The sequence below is a fragment of the Lissotriton helveticus genome, chromosome 5_1, assembly GCF_964261635.1.
Source record: "Lissotriton helveticus chromosome 5_1, aLisHel1.1, whole genome shotgun sequence".
Lineage (NCBI taxonomy): Eukaryota > Metazoa > Chordata > Amphibia > Caudata > Salamandridae > Lissotriton > Lissotriton helveticus.
Window position 1 is genome coordinate 86538961 of NC_136065.1, and position 26471 is coordinate 86565431.

The window sequence follows — 26471 nt, forward strand, 5'->3', positions numbered from 1 at the left end:
TCTGGACGCGGTTTGATGGACATATCCTGGACTACGTGCCACATTTTAATATCAACTAGGATATAATCGATGCGGCTAGCGTGTCTGCCATTAAAAAACGTTTTGTTTCCCTCCCTATCGGAGTTGACTCGCCCATTAAGGGCACGCAGGCCCCAATTTAAACAAAGACCTTTTATAAATGTAGCTGCCTGGGTCCATTTGACAATAGGGGGTAGGTCGAGTTGGGGAATCCCCCAGGTCTGATCCTCCTCCTCGGTCAATATGCCATCCTCTAAACCTAGGGGTTCAAAACAAGTATTAAAATCCCCCATAACGACCACATAACCCGCTAGTTGTGTGGAACCCAAGAAGCCATCCAAGCAGGTAAGTGTCGAAGAAACTCTGCCATGTCGAAGAAACTCTGCCACCAGATAGCCCTCTAACATATACATTAATAAGCAGTAAATCCAACCCACTACTAGATTTCACAGTAATTATCAGGATATCTGGACAGTCTATAAAGACTTCCTTCACAGACACACCTGCTACCTGACGAACCCATGTAATAAGCCCCCCCATAGCCCTACCTCTGTGGCCTCTGACTGCTAGTTTATTAAAATTCAGGAAGCCTGGGAAGTACACAGCTTCAGTTGCCCAGGTCTCCTGAAATGACCAGACATCACCCCGTCGAATAAAGTCCACCCAATCAGGAACACTAATACAAGATGCAATACCCGCAACATTCCAGCAACCCAGGGTGGTACCCTTTTTACATAAAATATCACTCGTTTCAGTTACAACGTTAGGTGTGAACACATCAGACAAAGGAGTGGAAATAACGTGCCCCGATGTAACTATAGCCTGACCACCATTTGACAAACATTTAGGCCCTACATGACACAGAGAGCCGGAACCAACATTTACAATATCCACATCGTCAACCAACACAGGAGGAGATACAGGAGTTGATGTTTCTCGCTCACCACTATAGTTGGAACAGACCTCCGTGGGAGGTTGAGGATGGACTACCATATTTCCGGGTATGCTGGTTAATGTGCAGCATACATTACCGCCCCCAAATCCCACAGATTCAGGAACTTCAACCCGAGATAAGCGTGCTGGTCAATCGTTTGTCGATAACCAGGACAACGGATCATACAAGTTTTTTAGAGGGATATTCCAGAATTCATGGGGCCGGGTAGGCCTATTTGGGGGGGGATAAACTGACAAGGAACTTAACTGCTGTTGTGGCATTGTCGGAGCAAAAGGCATAAAGGCAGGTGGTTGTTGGATGTGGTTGAGAAATATTTGGTCCGGTGGAGGTGGGGGGCCCCTTAACTGGGTGGTGATCTTAGCCCAGCCTGGAGTCTGAACAGGACAGTTGTAATTGGATTGCATATAAGAGCGATACTGCACCTCAGGGTTAAATTGGAATCCGTGATAATTATTGGAAAAGTTGGTCCATCTGAGAGGGTTTTTAGTTTTGATAGGATTGTTTCCAGATGGTTGGTCTGTCGGATTAATCAGGGTTTCAGGATAAAAGTATGTAAGGTTCTTTGTAGAAATCCCTCCCTCATTACTACCTACATACCAGTCGGACAGATGGGAAACAACCTTATGATCCCTAAAATTAATAATAATTATATCCCCCTCTATGTCCTTGGGGCGGATCCCTACCCACCTGCATCTTCTGACTGTAACAATGTCCCCATTAAGATGTGAAGGGAGGGGCCTATTTGTTTTCAGCCAGAAAATGACTTTGTTTTTTAAACTATCATTATTTTCCCTGTCCCCTTCCGCAACCGGAGGCACACCCGTCATAACAATCACATAGTTAGAAGAATCCGGTGGCAAGTCAACATTGATCTTTTGGGGAAGGGGTTGGGGTTTATTAGATGGACCAGAGGGGTTGACTGTTTTACCCATCCCTTTCCTTGTATATTGTGCCATACCCTTTTCAACAGGTTTATTCAGAACCACCCTGGGCTTTTCTTTCACACTATTCACCACTACAGAAGTTGTAGTAGCTATAGCTGGTACTATATTGGTGTTTACAGTAGCCTTTTTTGAAGCGCTTTTGGTTGGTACACTAGAAGTGGTAGTCAAGGTACCATTACCCTGAGGTAGACCAGGACGACTGGACGACGGGCCAATAGCCATGACCCCACTAGATGCATGGACAGGGTCGGTATTAGCCAATATACGATCTAACTTATCACCCAGTAGCCTAACACGTTCCAACACAGGAAGCATGTAAGATTTAATTAGCTTCTCAATGTTGGCGTAGGACAGCTCATGAACCTCTTCTCTGGGTGACTCCGGAGTTACCGTCACCTGTGTGTCTGAGACCTCTGAGGCTACAATTAGTGAGGGCCCCAGCTCAATATTAGACTTATGCAGGGCAGGTGAAGAGATCAGGGCATTATGACCTTTCCTTTTGACCCCACCCTTCCTTCGTCTTTTCCTTGGAGGGGAGTGCACGATCCTTTTAGCCTCTTCAGGCTTAAGACTACTATTACATTTACTCGTTGAGGCTGTGGGCACACAAGGATATGTGCCCCCTGATTGGCAATTGGGCAGCGTAGGACATGGATCTAGACCAATTACATTGCCAGTTGGAGAATTTAATACCAAAAGGCTCGAGTGATCCATTGGCAAATGACTAGAGTTTCCACCACTGTTATCAGCGGCACAAAGCGGGGAGATACTTGGAAATCTGAAAATGTTTGGAGATTGGATAATGTCAGTGGTGTCGTCCTCAGTTGTGCTCAGCCCTTGGGCGACAGTCTCATGGGTGGAATTTAGGACTGATTGTGAGTGCAGTGAGATTTTCTTTAACTGCTCAACGGAGTGGCGACGTTCTGCCCTTCTTTCCGCTAGGAGTAAGTCCCTATCTAAATCCCTTAAGGTTTTTTTAAAGAATTTATCCAAAGGACCCAAAGCAGAAGTTCCTACACCAGGAGGGGCGGAGTGACTCATGACGGTTCCAATCAATAAGTGTTAAAGCTACAAAACAAATAGTAAACGGTAGCAAAGTCACAACACAGTACCCCGAACCGTTATAAATTGTAAGATGAAATAAAAATAACCTGGCCCAGCCCGGCCTCTATCGGCCCCGGACGGCCACAGACGGTCCCACCCTTGTCCCGGGCTTCTCCCGGGCTTCTCCCGCGCGCTCCCGCGCCGCGGGAGTAATAGTTCCTTTTAAGGGTTGCACCGAGGGGGCGTGGCCGGCAGGGAGAGGAGCCCAGCTGGAGATGGGCGCGCGGAGACTCCTGGACAATGGAGTCCTCCGCCCTACCCTCGCAGCCCTGCCGGTGTCAGTGTTAATAAAATAATGCCCCAAAGCTGCACAGAGCCTCAAGCCACGAAGCGGGACCCGCGGCGGGTCCGGCGAGGCGTGGAGGCTAAAGGAAGGCTGGAGGAAAGCTGTGTCCGGAGGTGAGCGGTCAATGCGCGGTGCGCGGCGTCCAGGCGTAGAATCCACAGATCAGCCTGCTGAGGCTCGTTAAATCCTGCTTGTTGGGGGCGCGGCCGGCAGGGAGAGGAGCCCAGCTGGAGATGGGCGCGCGGAGACTCCTGGACAATGGAGTCCTCCGCCCTACCCTCGCAGCCCTGCCGGTGTCAGTGTTAATAAAATAATGCCCCAAAGCTGCACAGAGCCTCAAGCCACGAAGCGGGACCCGCGGAGCGGGTCCGGCGAGGCGTGGAGGCTAAAGGAAGGCTGGAGGAAAGCTGTGTCCGGAGGTGAGCGGTCAATGCGCGGTGCGCGGCGTCCAGGCGTAGTGAGTAGAATAGTCAGTAGTGAGTAGAGTAGTGAGTAGAGTAGTGAGTAGAGTAGTGAGTAGAGTAGTGAGTAGAGTAGTGAGTAGTGAGTAGTGAGTAGTGAGTAGTGAGTAGTGAGTAGTGAGTAGTGAGTAGTGAGTAGTGAGTAGTGAGTAGTGAGTAGAGTAGTGAGTAGAGAGTGCAGAGTAGTGAGAAGTGAGTAGTGAGAAGTGAGTAGTGAGTGCAGAGTAGTGAGTAGTTAGTAGAGTAGTGAGTAGAGTAGTGAGTAGTGAGTAGTAGTGAGTAGTGAGTGCAGAGTAGTGAGTAGTGAGTAGTGAGTAGTGAGTAGTGAGTAGTGAGTAGTGAGTAGTGAGTAGTGAGTAGTGAGTAGTGAGTAGTGAGTAGTGAGTAGTGAGTAGTGAGTAGTGAGTAGTGAGTAGTGAGTAGAGTAGTGAGTAGAGTAGTGAGTAGAGTAGTGAGAAGTGAGTAGTGAGAAGTGAGTAGTGAGAAGTGAGTAGTGAGTAGTGAGTAGTGAGTAGTGAGTAGTGAGTAGTGAGTAGTGAGTAGTGAGTAGTGAGTAGTGAGTGCAGAGTAGTGAGTAGTTAGTAGAGTAGTGAGTAGAGTAGTGAGTAGTGAGTAGTAGTGAGTAGTGAGTGCAGAGTAGTGAGTAGTGAGTAGTGAGTAGAGAGTAGAGTAGAGAGTAGAGTAGTGAGGTGAGTAGTGAGTAGTGAGTAGTGAGTAGTGAGTAGTGAGTAGTGAGTAGTGAGTAGTGAGTAGTGAGTAGAGTAGTGAGTAGAGAGTGCAGAGTAGTGAGAAGTGAGTAGTGAGTAGTGAGTAGTGAGTAGTGAGTGCAGAGTAGTGAGTAGTTAGTAGAGTAGTGAGTAGAGTAGTGAGTAGTGAGTAGTAGTGAGTAGTGAGTGCAGAGTAGTGAGTAGTGAGTAGAGAGTAGAGTAGTGAGTAGTGAGTAGAGAAGTGAGTAGTGAGTAGAGAAGTGAGTAGTGAGTAGTGAGTAGTGAGTGCAGAGTAGTGAGTAGTGAGTAGAGTAGTGAGTAGAGTAGTGAGTAGAGTAGTGAGTAGAGTAGTGAGTAGAGTAGTGAGTAGAGTAGTGAGTAGAGTAGTGAGTAGAGTAGTGAGTAGAGTAGTGAGTAGAGTAGAGTAGTGAGTGCAGAGTAGTGAGTAGTGAGTAGAGTAGTGAGTAGAGAAGTGAGTAGTGAGTAGTGAGTGCAGAGTAGTGAGTAGTGAGTAGAGTAGTGAGTAGAGTAGTGAGTAGTGAGTAGTGAGTAGAGTAGTGAGTAGAGTAGTGAGTAGAGTAGTGAGTAGAGTAGTGAGTAGAGTAGTGAGTAGAGTAGTGAGTAGAGTAGTGAGTAGAGTAGTGAGTAGAGTAGTGAGTAGAGTAGTGAGTAGAGTAGTGAGTAGAGTAGTGAGTAGAGTAGTGAGTAGAGTAGTGAGTAGAGTAATGAGGTGAGTAGAGTAATGAGGTGAGTAGAGTAGTGAGTAAAGTAGTGAGTGCAGAGTAGTGAGTAGTGAGTAGAGTGCAGAGTAGTGAGTAGAGAAGTGAGTAGAGAAGTGAGTAGAGAAGTGAGTAGTGAGTTGAGTAGTGAGTAGTGAGTGCAGAGTAGTGAGTAGTGAGTAGAATAGTCAGTAGTGATTAGAGTAGTGTAGTGATTAGAGTAGTGAGGTGAGTAGAGTAGTGAGGTGAGTAAAGTAGTGAGTGCAGAGTAGTGAGTAGAGAGTAGAGAGTAGAGAGTAGAGAGTAGAGAGTAGAGAGTAGAGAGTAGAGAGTAGAGAGTAGAGAGTAGAGAGTAGAGAGTAGAGAGTAGAGAGTAGAGAGTAGAGAGTAGAGAGTAGAGAGTAGAGAGTAGAGAGTAGAGAGTAGAGAGTAGTGAGTAGAGAGTAGTGAGTAGTGAGTAGAGTAGTGAGTAGAGTAGAGAGTAAAGTAGTGAGTGCAGAGTAGTGAGTAGTGAGTAGAGTAGTGAGTAGTGAGTAGAGTAGTGAGTAGTGAGTAGTGAGTAGTGAGTAGTGAGTAGTGAGTAGTGAGTAGTGAGTAGTGAGTAGTGAGTAGTGAGTAGTGAGTAGTGAGTAGTGAGTAGTGAGTAGTGAGTAGTGTAGTGAGTAGAGTAGTGAGTAGAGTAGTGAGTAGAGTAGTGAGTAGAGTAGTGAGTAGAGTAGTGAGTAGAGTAGTGAGTAGAGTAGTGAGTAGAGTAGTGAGTAGAGTAGTGAGTAGAGTAGTGAGTAGAGAGTAGAGAGTAGAGAGTAGAGAGTAGAGAGTAGAGAGTAGAGAGTAGAGAGTAGAGAGTAGAGAGTAGAGAGTAGAGAGTAGAGAGTAGAGAGTAGAGAGTAGAGAGTAGAGAGTAGTGAGTAGAGAGTAGTGAGTAGAGAGTAGTGAGTAGAGAGTAGAGTAGAGAGTAGAGTAGAGAGTAGAGTAGAGAGTAGAGTAGAGAGTAGAGTAGAGAGTAGAGTAGAGAGTAGAGTAGAGAGTAGTGAGTAGTGAGTAGAGTAGAGAGTAGTGAGTAGAGAGTAGAGTAGAGAGTAGAGTAGAGAGTAGAGTAGAGAGTAGAGTAGAGAGTAGAGTAGAGAGTAGAGTAGAGAGTAGTGAGTAGTGAGTAGAGTAGAGAGTAGTGAGTAGAGAGTAGAGTAGAGTAGTGAGTGCAGAGTAGTGAGTAGTGAGTAAAGTAGTGAGTGCAGAGTAGTGAGTAGTGAGTAGAGTAGTGAGGTGAGTAGAGTAGTGAGTAAAGTAGTGAGTGCAGAGTAGTGAGTAGAGAAGTGAGTGCAGAGTAGTGAGTGCAGAGTAGTGAGTGCAGAGTAGTGAGTGCAGAGTAGTGAGTAGAATAGTGAGTAGTGAGTAGAGTAGTGAGTAGAGTAGTGAGTAGAGTAGTGAGTAGTGAGGTGAGTAGTGAGGTGAGTAGTGAGGTGAGTAGTGAGGTGAGTAGTGAGGTGAGTAGTGAGGTGAGTAGTGAGGTGAGTAGTGAGGTGAGTAGTGAGGTGAGTAGTGAGGTGAGTAGTGAGGTGAGTAGTGAGGTGAGTAGAGTAGTGAGTAGAGTAGTGAGTAGTGAGGTGAGTAGTGAGGTGAGTAGTGAGGTGAGTAGTGAGGTGAGTAGTGAGGTGAGTAGTGAGGTGAGTAGTGAGGTGAGTAGTGAGGTGAGTAGTGAGGTGAGTAGTGAGGTGAGTAGTGAGGTGAGTAGTGAGGTGAGTAGTGAGGTGAGTAGTGAGGTGAGTAGTGAGGTGAGTAGTGAGGTGAGTAGTGAGGTGAGTAGTGAGTAGAGTAGTGAGTAGAGTAGTGAGTAGAGTAGTGAGTAGAGTAGTGAGTAGAGTAGTGAGTAGAGTAGTGAGTAGAGTAGTGAGTAGAGTAGTGAGTAGAGTAGTGAGTAGAGTAGTGAGTAGAGTAGTGAGTAGAGTAGTGAGTAGAGTAGTGAGTAGAGTAGTGAGTAGAGTAGTGAGTAGAGTAGTGAGTAGAGTAGTGAGTAGAGTAGTGAGTAGAGTAGTGAGTAGAGTAGTGAGTAGAGTAGTGAGTAGAGTAGTGAGTAGAGTAGTGAGTAGAGTAGTGAGTAGAGTAGTGAGGTGAGTAGTGAGGTGAGTAGTGAGGTGAGTAGTGAGGTGAGTAGTGAGGTGAGTAGTGAGGTGAGTAGAGAGGTGAGTAGAGAGGTGAGTAGAGAGGTGAGTAGAGAGGTGAGTAGAGAGGTGAGTAGAGAGGTGAGTAGAGAGGTGAGTAGAGAGGTGAGTAGAGAGGTGAGTAGAGAGGTGAGTAGAGAGGTGAGTAGAGAGGTGAGTAGAGAGGTGAGTAGAGAGGTGAGTAGAGAGGTGAGTAGAGAGGTGAGTAGAGAGGTGAGTAGAGAGGTGAGTAGAGAGGTGAGTAGAGAGGTGAGTAGAGAGGTGAGTAGAGAGGTGAGTAGAGAGGTGAGTAGAGAGGTGAGTAGAGAGGTGAGTAGAGAGGTGAGTAGAGAGGTGAGTAGAGAGGTGAGTAGAGAGGTGAGTAGAGAGGTGAGTAGAGAGGTGAGTAGAGAGGTGAGTAGAGAGGTGAGTAGAGAGGTGAGTAGAGAGGTGAGTAGAGAGGTGAGTAGAGAGGTGAGTAGAGAGGTGAGTAGAGAGGTGAGTAGAGAGGTGAGTAGAGAGGTGAGTAGAGAGGTGAGTAGAGAGGTGAGTAGAGAGGTGAGTAGAGTAGTGAGTAGAGTAGTGAGTAGAGTAGTGAGTAGAGTAGTGAGTAGAGTAGTGAGTAGAGTAGTGAGTAGAGTAGTGAGTAGAGTAGAGAGTAGAGAGTAGAGAGTAGAGAGTAGAGAGTAGAGAGTAGAGAGTAGTGAGTAGTGAGTAGAGTAGAGAGTAGTGAGTGGAGTAGAGAGTAGTGAGTAGAGTAGTGAGTAGAGAGTAGAGAGTAGAGTAGTGAGTGCAGAGTAGTGAGTAGTGAGTAAAGTAGTGAGTGCAGAGTAGTGAGTAGTGAGTAGAGTAGTGAGGTGAGTAGAGAGTAGAGTAGTGAGTGCAGAGTAGTGAGTGCAGAGTAGTGAGTGCAGAGTAGTGAGTGCAGAGTAGTGAGTGCAGAGTAGTGAGTGCAGAGTAGTGAGTGCAGAGTAGTGAGTGCAGAGTAGTGAGTGCAGAGTAGTGAGTGGAGTAGTGAGTAGAGTAGTGAGTAGAGTAGTGAGTAGAGTAGTGAGTAGAGTAGTGAGTAGAGTAGTGAGTAGAGTAGTGAGTAGAGTAGTGAGTAGAGTAGTGAGTAGAGTAGTGAGTAGAGTAGTGAGTAGAGTAGTGAGTAGAGTAGTGAGTAGAGTAGTGAGTAGAGTAGTGAGTAGAGTAGTGAGTGCAGAGTAGTGAGTGCAGAGTAGTGAGTGCAGAGTAGTGAGTGCAGAGTAGTGAGTGCAGAGTAGTGAGTGCAGAGTAGTGAGTGCAGAGTAGAGTAGAGAGTAGAGTAGAGAGTAGAGTAGAGAGTAGAGTAGAGAGTAGAGTAGAGAGTAGAGTAGAGAGTAGAGTAGAGAGTAGAGAGTAGAGTAGAGAGTAGAGTAGAGAGTAGAGTAGAGAGTAGAGTAGAGAGTAGAGTAGAGAGTAGAGTAGAGAGTAGAGTAGAGAGTAGAGTAGAGAGTAGAGTAGAGAGTAGAGTAGAGAGTAGAGTAGAGAGTAGAGTAGAGAGTAGAGTAGAGAGTAGAGTAGAGAGTAGAGTAGAGAGTAGAGTAGAGAGTAGAGTAGAGAGTAGAGTAGAGAGTAGAGTAGAGAGTAGAGTAGAGAGTAGAGTAGAGAGTAGAGTAGAGAGTAGAGTAGAGAGTAGAGAGTAGAGTAGAGAGTAGAGTAGAGAGTAGAGTAGAGAGTAGAGTAGAGAGTAGAGTAGAGAGTAGAGTAGAGAGTAGAGTAGAGAGTAGAGTAGAGAGTAGAGTAGAGAGTAGAGTAGAGAGTAGTGAGTAGTGAGTAGAGTAGTGAGGTGAGTAGTGAGTAGAGTAGTGAGGTGAGTAGAGTAGTGAGTGCAGAGTAGTGAGTGCAGAGTAGTGAGTGCAGAGTAGTGAGTGCAGAGTAGTGAGTGCAGAGTAGTGAGTGCAGAGTAGTGAGTAGAGTAGTGAGTAGAGTAGTGAGTAGAGTAGTGAGTGCAGAGTAGTGAGTGCAGAGTAGTGAGTGCAGAGTGGTGAGTGGTGAGTAGAGTAGTGAGTAGAGTAGTGAGTAGAGTAGTGAGTAGAGTAGTGAGTAGAGTAGTGAGTAGAGTAGTGAGTAGAGTAGTGAGTAGAGTAGTGAGTAGAGTAGTGAGTAGAGTAGTGAGTAGAGTAGTGAGTAGAGTAGTGAGTAGAGTAGTGAGTAGAGTAGTGAGTAGAGTAGTGAGTAGAGTAGTGAGTAGAGTAGTGAGTAGAGTAGTGAGTAGAGTAGTGAATAGAGTAGTGAATAGATTAGTCAGTAGAGTAGTGAGGAGAGTAGTGAGGAGAGTAGTGAGGAGAGTAGAGAGTAGAGTAGAGAGTAGAGTAGAGAGTAGAGTAGAGAGTAGAGTAGAGTAGAGAGTAGAGTAGAGAGTAGAGTAGAGAGTAGAGTAGAGAGTAGAGTAGAGAGTAGAGTAGAGAGTAGAGTAGAGAGTAGAGTAGAGAGTAGAGTAGAGAGTAGAGTAGAGAGTAGAGTAGAGAGTAGTGAGTGCAGAGTAGTGAGTAGTGAGTGCAGAGTAGTGAGTAGTGAGTAGAGTAGTGAGGTGAGTAGAGTAGTGAGTGCAGAGTAGTGAGTGCAGAGTAGTGAGTGCAGAGTAGTGAGTGCAGAGTAGTGAGTAGAGTAGTGAGTAGAGTAGTGAGTGCAGAGTGGTGAGTAGAGTGGTGAGTAGAGTGGTGAGTAGAGTAGTGAGTAGAGTAGTGAGTAGAGTAGTGAGTAGAGTAGTGAGTAGAGTAGTGAGTAGAGTAGTGAGTAGAGTAGTGAGTAGAGTAGTGAGTAGAGTAGTGAGTAGAGTAGTGAGTAGAGTAGTGAGTAGAGTAGTGAGTAGAGTAGTGAGTAGAGTAGTGAGTAGAGTAGTGAGTAGAGTAGTGAGTAGAGTAGAGAGTAGAGTAGAGTAGAGAGTAGAGTAGAGAGTAGAGAGTAGTGAGTAGTGAGTAGAGTAGAGAGTAGAGTAGAGAGTAGAGTAGAGAGTAGTGAGTAGAGTAGAGAGTAGTGTGTAGAGTAGAGTAGAGTAGAGTGTAGAGTAGAGAGTAGAGTAGAGAGTAGTGAGTAGAGTAGAGAGTAGTGTGTAGAGTAGAGTAGAGTAGAGTAGAGAGTAGAGTAGAGAGTAGAGCAGAGTAGTGAGCAGAGTAGTGAGCAGAGTAGTGAGCAGAGTAGTGAGCAGAGTAGTGAGCAGAGTAGTGAGCAGAGTAGTGAGTAGAAAGTAGAGTAGAAAGTAGAGTAGAAAGTAGAGTAGAAAGTAGAGTAGTGAGTAGAGTAGTGAGTAGAGTAGTGAGTAGAGTAGTGAGTAGGACATCACAGGCAGCAGCTGTGCAAGCTTCTTACACTCACAAGGAGACCACAGGCAGCTGAGGTGCAATCTTCTCCCACTCACAAGAACGACATCACAGGCAGCAGCAGTGCAAGCTTCTTACACTCACAAGGAGACCACAGGCAGCAGAGGTGCAAGCTTCACACACTCACAAGAAGGACATCACAGGCAGTAACGGTGCAATATTCTCACACTCACAAGGAGATCACTGGCAGTACACACCACATGAACACACTCCATAACACATAGCAACAATACATTGGCATTTACAATGCCATTAGCTCGAACTCAAATAAATCCGAGCCCGATTGCATTTCTAATGCTTGTTATGTCTTGCATGCGCTGCTCTGGTGAGAATTTTAGTATGTGGGCTTCAGAAAATGCTACCACACGCTTTTGCTTGTGGCGGCCTAGAGCTTGCGGTTACACGCTTACGAGCAGAGGCGCCAGATGGCTTTCCCGGTCATGCTCATTAAGTGCATCGCTCGCAGCGCTCGATCACTTTCGCGGCTGCGTCACTTTCACAGCTGCACGGCCAATGCTTATTGGTTCTAGTGTTAATTATTTTCCCAATCGCTTTACTCATGTGCACAACCTTCTCTCTGGTGGATTATCAGGCAGACCCTGCGACTCTTTCTGCTTGGTTATTCAGTGGTCTTTGGAGAATATGTACACATATCTATACATTCACAAGAAATTAATATCTTTTAGAGGATGTCCGCAGTTTTGAGGTTTCCTTTCATATTAACGTTTATGCTCAGTAATTGGTGGCCTAGCATTATCTTTTGCCCCATCTCAGATAACACTATTGCTTGAAATGCCAGCTCTTGTCGAACGACTGAGACTTTTAAACCTCTGTGCTGGGTGATGACACTCGTACGTAAAGGGTTGATCTGCTGGCCTGAAGCATCGTACCCAATTTAGAGTGGGGCCCAGGTGTTTTCAGCAACCGTGGTCTATGTGTGGCTGATCTCTTGTAGATGATGAGGAAGTCAATGAAAGAAAATTGCATACTGGAAATGGTATATTATGTAGTGGGTGGTTATGCAGGAATCATGGCACGAGTCTCCTCCTCGTATGCAGTTGTTGGGTACCACTGTTGTACATGCTCCTACCAACTAATCTAAGGGCAAGGCCTGCCTTTGCCCGCTAGTCTGTATTCGATACAGGCTTCTAGTGTAGCCTTTCTGCTCTGTACGCCCTCCTGCAGACAGTAAACAACGACCCAGACATGGACGGTCCTCTTGAATGCCTTGCTCTCCATTCCGACCTCCTTAAGGTTGTCCTCATAACCAGAGTCCTTCATCTTCAGCCTCTTGCAAGCAGTTCTCTGAGAATCTTACATCTTACTAGCTAGATGAATCAAGTTCAAGTTCAGAAATTTATATAGCGCACTACTCACCCAGAGGGTCTCAAGGCGCTTGGGGGAGGGGGTGCTTTTACTTATCGAATATCCAAGTTTTAAGTTGCTTTCTGAAGGAGAGGTGGTCCTGAGTAAGGCGAAGGTGGGTGGGGAGAGAATTCCAGGTTCTGGCCGCTAGGTAGGAGAAGGATCTTCCCCCCCATAGTGGATCTATGGATGTGCGGAATAGCGGCGAGGGCTTGATTGGACGATCGTAGTTGGCGGGTGGGGGTGTAGAAGGACAGTCGCTTGTTGAGGCATTCGGGTCCTAGGTCGTAGAGGGCTTTGTGTGCGTGGGTGAGGAGACGGAACGTAATTCTCTTGTTGACAGGGAGCCAGTGGAGGTCTTTCAGGTGACCGGAAATGGGAGCTTGACGAGGGATGTCCAATACGAGTCTGACTGAGGCGTTTTGGATGCGTTGGAGTTTTTTCTGTAGTTTGGCTGAGGTTCCGGCGTAAAGGGTGTTTCCGTAATCCAGTCGGCTGGTGACTAGTGCGTGAGTGATCGTCTTTCTTGTTTCGGTGGGGATCCAACGGAAGACTTTTTTGAGCATGCGTAGGATGTTGAAGCATGATGATGAGACGGCGTTGGCTTGTCTGGTCATCGAGAGGGAGGAGTCCAGGATGAAACCCAGGTTACGTGCGTGATTTGTAGGTATGGGTGCGGTTCCCAGGGCAGGTGGCCACCAAGAGTCATCCCAGGCAGAAGGGGAAGAGCCTAAGATGAGGACTTCCGTTTTGTCTGAGTTTAGTTTTAAGCGGCTGTTCTTCATCCATACGGCTACTTCTTTCATTCCTTCGTGTAGGTTGGTTTTGGCGGTGTTTGGGTCTTTGGTGAGAGAGAGGATCAACTGAGTGTCGTCTGCGCAGGAGATGATGTTGAGGTTGTGTTGGCGTGCGATGGATGCGAGGGGACTCATGTAAACGTTGAAGAGGGTGGGACTGAGTGATGATCCTTGAGGTACGCCGCAGATGACTTTGGTAGCTTCAGATCTAACAAGCATTGGAAATGCAATAGGTCTCGCAATAGAATAGTTAGACATTTTTCTTTTTGCAAGTGGATGAGTGGTGTTGCGTGGATGAGTGGTGTTGCGTGGGTGAGTGGCGTTGCGTGTGTGAGTGGCGTTGCGTGTGTGAGTGGCGTTGCGTGTGTGAGTGGCGTTGCGTGTGTGAGTGGCGTTGCGTGTGTGAGTGGCGTTGCGTGTGTGAGTGGCGTTGCGTGTGTGAGTGGCGTTGCGTGTGTGAGTGGCGTTGCGTGTGTGAGTGGCGTTGCGTGTGTGAGTGGCGTTGCGTGTGTGAGTGGCGTTGCGTGTGTGAGTGGCGTTGCGTGTGTGAGTGGCGTTGCGTGTGTGAGTGGCGTTGCGTGTGTGAGTGGCGTTGCGTGTGTGAGTGGCGTTGCGTGTGTGAGTGGCGTTGCGTGTGTGAGTGGCGTTGCGTGTGTGAGTGGCGTTGCGTGTGTGAGTGGCGTTGCGTGTGTGAGTGGCGTTGCGTGTGTGAGTGGCGTTGCGTGTGTGAGTGGCGTTGCGTGTGTGAGTGGCGTTGCGTGTGTGAGTGGCGTTGCGTGTGTGAGTGGCGTTGGAATGCAATAAGTATCGCATTAGAAAAGTTGTAGTTATTGGTCTTGTAAATGACATAAATTATTTATTTTTGCGATGTTAAAATTGCTATATTGATGGCTTTGTCATTTACAATGCCAATAGTTATAACGTTTGCAAATGTGACACCTATAGCATTTGGAATGCAACATGTTTAGTATTTACGTGACTTATATGGCAGCTCTGGTCGTTATGCTACATCTCTAGATAGTTTTATCTTCCGCAAATGTGACACCTATTGTAACACAATATGTGTTGTGAGGGTGGGTGAGGTGTTGAGGGTGAGGTGTTGAGGGTGAGGGGTTGAGGGTGAGGGGTTGAGGGTGAGGGGTTGAGGGTGAGGGGTTGAGGGTGAGGGGTTGAGGGTGAGGGGTTGAGGGTGAGGGGTTGAGGGTGAGGGGTTGAGGGTGAGGGGTTGAGGGTGAGGGGTTGAGGGTGAGGGGTTGAGGGTGAGGGGTTGAGGGTGAGGGGTTGGGGTGAGGGGTTGGGGTGAGCGAGGGTGAGCGAGGGTGAGCGAGGGTGAGCGAGGGTGAGCGAGGGTGAGCGAGGGTGAGCGAGGGTGAGCGAGGGTGAGCGAGGGTGAGCGAGGGTGAGCGAGGGTGAGCGAGGGTGAGCGAGGGTGAGCGAGGGTGAGCGAGGGTGAGCGAGGGTGAGCGAGGGTGAGCGAGGGTGAGCGAGGGTGAGCGAGGGTGAGCGAGGGTGAGCGAGGGTGAGCGAGGGTGAGCGAGGGTGAGCGAGGGTGAGCGAGGGTGAGCGAGGGTGAGCGAGGGTGAGCGAGGGTGAGCGAGGGTGAGCGAGGGTGAGCGAGGGTGAGCGAGGGTGAGCGAGGGTGAGCGAGGGTGAGCGAGGGTGAGCGAGGGTGAGCGAGGGTGAGCGAGGGTGAGCGAGGGTGAGCGAGGGTGAGCGAGGGTGAGCGAGGGTGAGCGAGGGTGAGCGAGGGTGAGCGAGGGTGAGCGAGGGTGAGCGAGGGTGAGCGAGGGTGAGCGAGGGTGAGCGAGGGTGAGCGAGGGTGAGCGAGGGTGAGCGAGGGTGAGCGAGGGTGAGCGAGGGTGAGCGAGGGTGAGCGAGGGTGAGCGAGGGTGAGCGAGGGTGAGCGAGGGTGAGCGAGGGTGAGCGAGGGTGAGCGAGGGTGAGCGAGGGTGAGCGAGGGTGAGCGAGGGTGAGCGAGGGTGAGCGAGGGTGAGCGAGGGTGAGCGAGGGTGAGCGAGGGTGAGCGAGGGTGAGCGAGGGTGAGCGAGGGTGAGCGAGGGTGAGCGAGGGTGAGCGAGGGTGAGCGAGGGTGAGCGAGGGTGAGCGAGGGTGAGCGAGGGTGAGCGAGGGTGAGCGAGGGTGAGCGAGGGTGAGCGAGGGTGAGCGAGGGTGAGCGAGGGTGAGCGAGGGTGAGCGAGGGTGAGCGAGGGTGAGCGAGGGTGAGCGAGGGTGAGCGAGGGTGAGCGAGGGTGAGCGAGGGTGAGCGAGGGTGAGCGAGGGTGAGCGAGGGTGAGCGAGGGTTAATAAAGAGGGGCACAAAACAACTGTTTTTGTCCTCTTGTATTGAAATAAACATCGTAAAAGGATGATAATCGCGTGGTAAGCTACACAAACTGGATTCAGTTTAGCTTTGCCGAACTTGTGTGGAGAGGGAAGGCTAGGCCTGCTACTTTTGGTGCTATAATGTGATGTGCAAAAATATTATTACCATTTAAAACAAGGCTTAACGAAGCATTAACAAAAAAGGAACATGTAGAAATAAAATCGTTCTTATGCAACCGGTTCCTATCGAATAACTTAAACACTATTAAAACATGCTCACTAAGTGCAAACAGGATCATTAAAATACTATGACTAATCAATAAAGAGACCTGGAGCAGGTTCTATACAAGATGGACAGATTGTGGCTGGATATTTCTTAAAGGGAGTGGGGCGGACATTTCCTTTCCAAACAGTTTCGCGCGGCCCATATGTCCAAAGAAATAAATCAAAGATAAGACCGGCTGATTGTACCCGCGCTGGTGGGATTCGGAGGCAGTGGCACAGATGCCGCTGATATGCTTTTAATTTAAAAGTAAAGCTTTCTTATTGTAAAAATGATTTAAGATGCCAGTGATAATGGGATGAGCTGGATGAGACTACATTTGTTCTGTCGGGGAGGGGTGGGGGGGTTGGGAATTAGGGAGGGCGCTGACAAATCTTTATCAGCTACAATAGCACACAAGTGCGCGCTGCATACAAGGGCCGTTCATATCTTCGTGGTTCTCATTTTTCACAGATTTGCGGGGCTTAGCTCGACATACGGATGGCATTAAGAGCATTACAGATTTAGAAGATGTGATCATCATGAGAACAAGAAGAGAAAGTCTGCAATGAACCCAGAGCTGGGCGAGCAGGAGGACTTTCCTTCATCTGGCACAGATATTCGACAGCACTTGACAGAAATCAAAGGAAACCCGTTTGACGGCCATCATTACGAGTGCTTACCAAAAACCCAGACACCAAAATTAGTATGAATACAAAATCTCCCGTTTTATTGAATAAATAGTAGTGGTAAAGGATGTACAATAAATAATTCTGCTGGATGGTCTGAGCATTCCACTAGAAAAGTCACCAACAAAGCGAGTTTCCAGCAAATCCACCGATGCAATACAATGCAAGTATTGTGTGAGCAGTTTTAGCTTTAGACAGCTGCGACACGGCAGGCAGGGGAGGAGAGTAGGAGGAGGAGGAGGGGGGAGGAGAGTAGGGGAGGCACGGCCTAGCGGCCGTGCGCTTGAAAGTAGATCAACAAGATTCTGTGATCTGCGACACGGCGGGCAGGGGAGGGGGCGGAGCGGGGAGAGCGGCATGTGGGTGTTAAGAAGCCGGGCCTTTGAAGTGAAGCTAAGCTTCACTTCAAAAGGTGTCGGAGGAATGCGGGAGAGAGGAACAGATGGCGATTGCGGCTGTGCACGCGCTTTTAAGCTCAATGCACATGCGCATTGAGCTTAAAAGTCACGGGCACTGCAAGGAATCGCCACGATTCCTTGCTTCTCAGTTAAAAGTTGTTTAAGCCGCAATAGGCTCGCAAGCTCGATGCGCATGCGCATCGACAGGCGAGACCTAAAAAGGGGGAGGCGGACTCTTTGTGTTCTTCAGCCGAGGAACGAGGTGATCCAATCCAATGCTTTTCCTTGTATTCCGACGTTGCTGAGGCGTTGTATGAGGGTGCTGTGACAGACTGTCGAAGGCTGCGGAGAGGTCAAGTAGGATGAGGGCGACTGTTTCTCCGCTGTCCAATAGAGTGCGTATGTCGTCAGTTGCTGCGATGAGGGCGGTTTCGGTGCTGTGTTTGGCTCGGAAGCCGGACTGTGAGGGGTCGGGGATTTGTTGGATTCAAGGAAGGCGGCAAGCTGACTGTTGACGGCTTTCTCAATGACTTTGGCAGGGAATGGAAGGAGCAAGATGGGGCGGTAGTTCTTAAGTTCAGTGGGGTCTGCTGTGGGTTTCTTCAGAAGCGCACTGAGTTCGGCATGTTTCCAGCTTTCCGGGAAGGTAGCGGAGTTGAAGGAACAGTTGATGACATCGCGGAGATGGGGTGCGATGATCGAGTCTGCTTTGTTGAAAATGTGGTGGGGACCTGGGTCGGTTGGCGATCCTGAGTGTATGGAGTTCATCAGGCGGATGGTGTCTTCGGTGGTGATTGGGTTCCAGGCGTGAAGGTTGTTAGAGTGCGGTTTTGGTTCGGGGGTGAGTGGAGTGGGCTGGTCTTCGGGCTGGATTTTGAAGCTGTTATGTATGTCGGCGATTTTGTTGTGGAAGAATGAGGATAGAGAGTCGCAGAGGTCTTCGGAGGGAGTGATGTCGTTGGTGCCTGCGGTGGGGTTGGTGAATTCTTTGACGATGTTGAATAGTTCCTTGCTGTTTTGGGCGTTGTTGTCGAGTCGATCCTTGAATACTGATTTCTTGGTGGATCGGATGAGTTGGTGGTGTTTGCGGGTGGCGTTCTTGAAGGAGGCCAGGTTGTCGGTGGTTGGGTTTTTTCTCCAGGCTTCGAGGGAACGACAGAGCTTCTTGGATTTTTTAAGGTCGTCGTTGAACCAGGGGGCTTTTTTGCTACCTTGCTTGATTTGATGGTTTTTCAAAGGTGCAAGTTCGTTGGCGCTGTTGGTGATCCATAGTGTGATGTTGGTGGCTGCTTGGTTTGGGTGTGATGATTTGTCAGGAGGGTTTTGGTGAAGCGATGTGAGGAGTTGGTTGGCGGTGATTTTGTTCCAGTTTCTTCGGGGAATTGGTTGTGGCTGGTTGTGGGTCGTGGTCTTTTTGTAGGTGAAGTGGACGCAGCTGTGGTCCGTCCAATGGAGAGCTGTGGTGTGATGGAAGGAGATGTGCTTGCTGGAGGTAAAGATGGGGTCGAGCGTGTGTCCGGCAAGGTGGGTGGGGGTGTCAACAAGTTGTTTGAGTCCGAGATTGGCCAGGTTGTCCAGAAGGGTGGTGGTATTGCAGTCGTTTTTCTTTTCCAGGTGGAAGTTGAGGTCTCCCAGCAGGATGTAGTTCTCGGAGGGGAGGGCATGTGGGCTGATGAAGTCAGAGATGTCTTCGCTGAATTGTGTACGAGGTCCTGGTGGTCTGTAGATGAGGGTGCCTCTGATGTGTGGTCTTGGGGTCGGTGTGAATCTGGAAGTGAAGGTGTTCGGCGGTAGAGAGGATATCGTCGGTATTGGTCGTGATGCGGATGGTGTTTTTATGGGCGATGCCTCCTTCTGTTTGGTTGGTTCGGTCCTTTCGGATGATTTTGTAGCCTTCCGGGATGGCTATGGCGATGTCGGGCGCCGATGAGGCGTTCATCCAGGTTTCTGTGGGGAAGGCGACGTCCAGTGATGTAGTATCGAGTAGGTTCCAGAGTTCGATGGCGTGTCTGTGGACCGAGCGGGTGTTGAGCAGGATGCATTTCAGGTGGTTAGTGCTGGGGCTCTGTTTGGAGTTTGTGGATTTGGTGTTGGTCCAGATGCAGTCGAACTTGCAGGAGTGGCAGGTGAAGGGTCCGTGGGTGTGTCCTGGGGCGGCTTGGTAGCAGTCTGGGAGACGGCCGGGGTTGAGTGCAGAGAGGGTGGCGGCGTAAGATAAGCGGGCGGAGTGGGTTTTGCGGGGGCCAGGGGGTATGGCGCTGGGCGCAGTCCGGGCGTAGACGGGCTTACCTTTGGCGCACCTTCGGCGCGCTTAGGGCGCGACCGCTGCGCGTGGACGCTGCGCGCAGAAGCATCTGTCATATGTGGATAGTGGAGGGGGAGGGGCGAGGGAGGAGCAGCTGGGAGGCGGGTGCGGGGTGGAGATCCGGGCAGGGAATCACAACAACAAAATGGCTGCAAGCCAAAAGCGACACAGGATTGGGGCACAAACAGAAATAACGCGATGCAATGGTACAATCAGGCACAGATGAAAACAGCAGGCAGCACAGCACAATTGGAAAGATCGTAAAAGCGCACTTTGGCAATCTAGCGCTACGATATGTTTCAGATAGGCAATTAATTAATCAACAATCAGGCAATCTAGCGCGCCGATATAAATTGAAATAACCAATTTGGCAAAAGCACTTGTGTGAGCAAGGCAAGGTAGCGGATGGCAGTCTGGCGGTATAGCGCTACGATACCAGGCGGTCAGGCAGAGCAGTGAGCAGTGTGAGGAGCGACCGCTTCTGAAAGGATCAGGACAGAACACCTCCTGCAGCGTGTTCCTCATTGATGATTTACACTCAACACAAGACTTGCATTTTTAACCCAACCTAGAGTATCGACTTGCTGGTACCTCGATGCAGTCCCTACTTTCCCTCACAGTACAGGAGGAGAACTCTTGTCTCAGTTCTGTATTTAAGTAGTTCACCCAGTCTGGGTTTTGGCTCTGATTTTTAGGACTTGCTGCCCTGCTTATACCATTGCACTGAGTACCAGAGTGCACTGGGAATGCTTTGGGGGATAAACTGGAATGGAGATCGGTTTCTAACTAATGTCCTCAATTTTCTGTGTTTAGTAATTTTGTATGCAAAAATACTGAAGGAAAACAATGTTTCCAGCTTTTATTGATTTGTAAAAATATAGGAGGTTACTATTGTGTGTATACATAATCAATTGAAATTGAGCAAATATATCTAAACCTTATTCGCTGCAGATACGCAGTTCATTCACCCTAGGCGATGATATATTCAGACAGTATTGTTGACGTATTTAAGGAGAAATATAGCACCAGACATTACGTTCAACAGTGTGTGCACATGTGGAAGCTAGTGGAGACTTCATATTTTCACAACCTTTAAACACATGGATACAGATAAAGTGGACATATAATAAATGATGCATGAAGCTGGCAATTTTACAAAATAAAAGCTACAAAAGTGGAAAGTCCTAATACATGAGACATTACAGCCGGCGTTTTTGGTAGGTGTAAGAGGTGAGCCGTAGAATTTGAGGATTTTAAGTGCATTTTTGATGTTATTGCACAGCTGATAAATGGCAGGAAGATGAACTAATACTCTGAAGAGAGATCTTTTGGTCTGGGTCTCTACAGAAATGGGCGCTTTCAATGGATGCCGGCAAAGCACCAAACAGGACAAGGCATGTCTGTGATTTTTGAACGTCTATGAGGGACTTTTCGCTGCTAATATTGAAACTTTAGACATTGCACTACCAACCTCCTTCTCGAAGACGTCTTGTTATCTAGATTCTGACACTGGCTGCTTCTAGTTCTGTGGTCCTCTTTTTCATGACCTCTCTATGCCATCCTCGCACTTACACTTGTATTTCACTTTCGGCACATGCCTGCTGAGTTTCTCCTTTAACACCCCCAAACAGCAGGTGAACATGCCAGCCACTCCCTGTCTCAAAGTTCACCGTAGGGAGAGACAAAGTAGATAAGAGGGCGGCGAGGAAGGAAAAAAGGGGATTTTGACCACAGGGACATGCTTCACACCGGCTCTGCAATTGCAACTGGCGGTACTGGTGACTGTCACAATATTCGTGTATAGCTTGCACTGCAAACTGTATAGCTTCTAGGTGCTGCCCGAGTCTGGCAGATTAGATAACTGAGACCCAGGGCAGTGAGGTGATATGGGAGTCAACTAGGGGACGTGCACCTAGGAAACCTGTCCTGATGCAAGCTGAAGTCATCAGTGACAAGACATCTGTTCCCTCAAGGTATCTATCCATCCTCTCTAACTGTAGCATTTAAAAAATGTATTGTGATGATTCAAACCATTTTGCATTTCTATCCATGTTCTATTTATTTTTTTAAACAGTAGTGTAGGATGAAAAGGCAAAAAGTTTATAGTCTAGTATATGTGAAGCGTGCAACGTTATTTGGGTAGGCAAAGTAGAAGCTCAGTAGGTTGTCCCTTAATTTATAGATACGTTATGTAAAGAAATAAGTTATATTGTTAAACTTTGAGATAAGGGTTTCTGTCTTTTAATGACAGACTCCGATAGCTCCTCCTTCCTTGTTTGTGGGGGTCCAGTTCAGGAAGAGTGCTGGCAGTCAGCATGATCTGAGGTGGGCGCTAAGTGTGAAGGCATCCTGCTCTTGGTTGTAGCATTTTGGGCTTACGCACAGGTGTGCTAAATTTGGAGGTGATTACATTTTAATCCACAATAACAAGATCTTCAATTGTTGGGTACATCAAACGCTCTCTATTCTACTTAATGATATCTGTCCACTAAAACATTGCTAAAGCCAATAGTTCTGGCTAAACACTTATAAGGTCCCAAAGGCAAGAACTATTGGCTATGCCAATGCTTGTATGAATAGTATTCCCTCATATACAAGGAGCCACTGGGCATCACAGTGTACTACCCTAAGTGCTTCTGGCTAACATCACCCTCTCACGGATCTCGGCCGCTATCAGCCGCTCCCTCAATGCCACCGTAACACCCACTGACGTAAAACAGGCGTTTCAGGATCTACCCCACAATAAATCATCAGGTCTAGACCTGTCTTCACCTAGAGAATTACCACACATTTTCGTCCAGCCTGGCACCAAGCCTAGCAGAAATATATGAGGATGCAATGAAGTCTGGTGAGCTTCCATACTCCCGTCGGGAATCCCTCCTGGGTTTCCCTCCCTAAACCTGAAAGACCCAAAACAACTGGCACCCTATAGACCAATCGCCATCACTGTGCCAGAATATAAAATTCAGGACAATATCTTAGCTGACAGATATACCCAAATACTCCTGGAGCTTGTGAATGCTGACCAGGACGGCTTTGTCCCGGGCTGCAGCACTCCCAGAATATCCAGTGTCTGTTACATGTGAAAGACTACGGGGCGAGGGTTGGGGGGTGGAATTCCCCCTAGCAGCCTGCCTTATCCTGGACCTGGGGGAAGGCATTCGACACTCTAGCCTGGTAGTATCTTTTCACAGTCCCCACTCACAAGGGAATTGGGCCAAAACACTTAGAATACTCTGCTCTTGTACTCCAAACCAATCTTTGCGATTTGCCTGGGACGCTGGATACCGGCCCCATTGCCGGTCAGCCATGGGACACGACATTACTGTATGCGCTCGCAATGGAGCCACTAGCCAGGCAGCTGCACAAGGAGAGCCGGGCATGGGCATCCCACTTGCGGACAGGACTCGTGCGGTGTCCCTCTATGCAAATAACGGGCTCCTGAATATACAGGCTGTACCAGCAGACCTGTCATCCATCCAGGACACCTTGGTAGACTATGCTCCATTGCTGGACTTTGTGTTAACTGGGTGAAATCTACAATGTATGCCCGGACTTGCAGCAGCGAGAGGTGCACCTAGGTGTGTTAGGGTCCACCTGCACGCTCAGATGACTTGACACAGAGGGCTGTACCTTTATCACACGTCCACAGACCCAGACGACTGGAACCTCCGCAAAGCTCTAGCAGGTATCAGGACACAAATGTGCTTTTTGGCAGTCCCTGGCCTTGGCCCCAGTAGGCAAGATTGCCTTAGTAAAAATGATAATACTACCCTGACTTCTGTATTATTTCATGAACTTGCCAAAAGTCCCACTGCGCTCCTTCAAAAAATTGGACACCATTCTTAGCACCTTCATATGGGGCAACAATCGACGCTGGACTGCTCTCGTCAAGTTGCAGCTCCCCATAGCTAAGAGCGCTAGGCGCGCCGTCATTTTAAGCAGATTATCTGGCTGCCCAGCTCTAGGGGCTGTTGCTTTGGACTGTGGGGCACTACATGGGAGAGGCCTGCACAGACCAGACGATCTTGCCAATACCAACGGCACGTGGCTCACTTCTTCCGAAGGAGCTCCTCCCCATCACCATGGCCCATACAAGTAGCAGTGGCACGGAAGTGCATGGTCCGAATACACCGCCTCTCTCGCAGCTCCACAATATATGCCCCGACCATCGTCCTGGTCGGGTAACCCCGGACCTTATACTGCCTGCGAATGGAAGGTCTGGACACAATGCTTGATACTCACCCTGGGAGATCTCTTCACCGAAGTTTACCTTCTTGTTTGAGCAGTGACGGAGGACTACAACCTCCCACCAGGCCAATTCTTGCTGCATAAGCTGGCCGTACTTGCCACACTCTCTGGGGTACAGAGGCGCAGGAACCCGCCATGCACCCGGTGCTTCAGACTATCTTGAAAATGGGCGAGGATAGTCACCTCATCACTTGGTTTACAAAGCCTTCTGTGAACTAGCAGATGGCCCCCAAGCAGCGCTGCGCCAGAAATGGGAATAGGACTTTGGGACGGTTTTACTAGATAGAGAGTGAAGCCGAGCTCTGGAGTTCCCCCAGCAGGTCTCCCGCATTTCTCAATTCAAGAACATACAGTTCTTAATTTCGCATAAGGCTTAGCTAACCCCATTACAGTTGAAGAGCTATTTTCTTCTAGGCACAAATAGGCTGTCTGCTCATCCCCCCTCCACAATGGGCCATCCTCTGAATGCACTTCCAACAGGTGGTGGGGAATGATAATCTTCCCCCATTAGTGCTCAAGGAGCAGCTTCTGCCCACTAGCATTCTGACACCATCATGCTAAAGTTGTACAACAAGGTTAAAGAGCGAGCTCAACTGGATTAAGGTTGAACCTAGAGTCTGCAAATATGCAATATGTTGTAGCGTAACGTTGCGTAGTTTTTTTTTAAGAGTATGAAGAGTGCAATGGTTACATTCCAGAGGATGTTCGAACGATGGTCATACCATCAATATGTACGTGCATAGGTACTTGTATTATGTGTATGATGTAAGGGAAAAGATGCTTTACAATTCCCAGAATGCAGCCGGCTTCCAGTAAGGAATTCAAATTTAAGTCACAGCCAAGGTCAGGAGAAGATATGCAAAAAGATCAGGAGGATGGATAGGGTGCAAAGTACAGATATGTCCGAGCTGCAGCCCTTCGAGAGGCTTGATGGAAATATCAGGAAGCAGGCCGGTGAGGAAGGGTTACCTACTCGGGTGATAGCCTGGCACGAAAGCATGCCATGGGGTCATAAGATACAGGGAACCAGGAGCCAGGGTGCGGGGAGGCAGACCTCACCGTGGGAAAGAGTGCCCCAGGGGGGAGCCCCAGAGGCAAGCAGCATTAAAATATTATCAGGGTCTTACCGTGGGAAGTAGGCACAGGGCGTAACACCAATGCAGCGGCAGAGACGATAAAAGATTCTAAAATAAAGGGTATAGGCGAAGTCAGTCAAAATAGTTAAACAATCGCCTGAATGAGAAATGGAACATGGCAGGTAAGTAGCAGGCCGTTACCTGTATTAAAAATATTCTCAGGTGGAAGGTGCGTCTGGGCACGGCCGCACAGAGCGCCGACAGCAGCGAGGAACGCCCAGAGGCTGAGCGAGCCGGGACGGAGTCCGAGTCAAGCGTAAACAGGTCACGCTGGCAGTAACGGAAACGGTACTTCCGCGGGAGTCACGCGCAGTCTGAGGTGCGGCCGAGAAACAGCCCAGTCTGGCAGTTTCCGTGGGACTGCCTGTCGGGAGCCAAGCTACTTCCGGTATGTCTTTAACGTATAGTGAGCACACCCACCATCGAGCTCAGGCAACAGCGGCCGCCATGTTGAAATACGTCAAAGGAAAAGATGGGGCGCTCCGAGAGACCTCGATGAAGGTTGAAAAGGGCCGCCATGTTGAGATTATGAGAAGTACCTAAAGTAATGCCCTTAGCATGATGTTTATTTATGTATTTATTTATTAATGCGTTTTTATTTAGCGCGGACTTTACCCGAAGGTGTCAGAGCGCTTCACAATAGGAACAGAACTGATACATGAGAACATTACAAGTGAACAAATTACAAAAGCAAAGTTACATTTTACATGAGGCAAAAGTGACAATCGTGAGCAAAAGCAAACAAAATACAAGAGGTAGCAAACGGTGCATTACAGGAGGAAACAGTGACATGTGTGCAGGTTACAAAAGCATACAAAGTACAAGTAGAGTGTCATGTTTCCTTATTGCTTGTTATGTGGAATGTTTATTTTCAATCTTCCTATTCTGTTGTACCATGAGGATTCCTTTCTCTGATTCTGTTAGAACAGTTGCTGGGAAAGAAGTCCTGTGTAGGCTGTGTCCTACCCTGCTCCTGTGCTTCCTATTCAATAAACCTATTCTTACACTACTACCTTAAAGTGCCCTACTTAACAATTTGCTACGATGTGGAAGAACCATTAGGAAATCCCCGGACCATGTTTATTTGGATATTCTACAATTTTCCAGTATTTGGAACATTCTTCGTTCTTCGTGGTTTGATGTATTCACTTTTGGATTTTAATCGTTTCTACTTGGTGGAAATTTATGTAAGTACTCTGTTTTGAAGAGCTTTTTCATGGGAAGATTCGTGTTTTTTGCAAGTTTACTGCGACTCTAGGATTTCATGAGTCTGTTTGACTGAGGAGTGTATTACGCTGCTTTTGGCTAATTGTGTGCGCAAGAAGGCGCCTTTTACATATTGACAAGCACGCAGGAAGCAATTTATTAACTTTTGGATGAACGCATCTTTTGAGTTGGAAGTCTTTACCTTCATCGAAGAATAGAGTGCGAGGTAACCGACATTCCTGCATTCTGCGCCAACACTGGTAGTGTTCTCTTCCGACGCTGGAGCGCTTCACGCACATCACGCTGTTATGAAACACCCTCGGCTGCAATGCGTGATGATGTAAGACGCTTGGCTTCCATTTTGTTTCCTTGACAACAGCTATACAAGCTCCTTAACAAGAAGATCTTCTCCTTGTTGCTCTTTAAGCTCTTCACACTACAATTTCTTTTATTTCTCATTGCATTACAGATATCTAGTAAGATTATACATTTTAATTAACAGTATTTTTATTTTAAGACGTTTTCCTCGTTTTAAAACTGTTTTCTTCATACCATCTTTTGTTTTCTGCTGCTTTTGACTGGACTTTGTTATTTATTGATTTATATCTTATTGGAGTGTTTAGTTATGGCTTCTCAGAACTTCACCATTCAATCTCCGCAGGCGTTTTGGCCTACAGGTCCTGAACCATGCATGAAATGGCTACAGTGGAAAGCTTATTTTTTAAATTTTATCGAAACTATGGACGAAGACGGGAAGATGAAACCTGAAAGGAAGAAAAAACTATTTTTACATTCTGTGGGGGCTTGTGGTTTAAAAATGTATGACAAAATGACTAAAACATTTGGGGGTGGTGATTCTAATATGTTCACTGATATTTTGAAAGACTTTGATAACCATTTCTCTCCCAAAGTTTGTATAGGTATCATAAGATACAAGTTTTTTCATAGGAAACAGCTTCCAGGAGAAACTATTGATGTTTATGTTGCTGAACTTAAAAAAATGGTTGAAGATTGCAAATTTGACCATCTTCAGAAACAATTCATAAGAGATCAGGTTGTTATGC

The 26471-nt window shown here is 47.9% G+C and overlaps 1 protein-coding gene across 2 annotated transcripts in view; it reads right to left on the reverse strand.

Moving 5' to 3' along the window:
• Window positions 1-24570, reverse strand: part of LOC144754184 (uncharacterized) — a 95456-nt gene extending 70886 nt beyond the window's left edge. Inside the window, exons 1-2 of one of the 2 annotated variants that reach the window (XM_078641766.1) lie at window positions 24343-24563; window positions 24193-24249 (exon numbers count right to left, since the gene is read on the reverse strand). The gene's annotated coding sequence lies outside the window, so the exon portion shown is untranslated. Of the gene's footprint in view, window positions 1-24192; window positions 24250-24342 lie in introns of both variants that reach the window. The other variant, XM_078641768.1, reaches the window with a different exon arrangement.
• Window positions 24571-26471: the final 1901 nt, after the last annotated feature.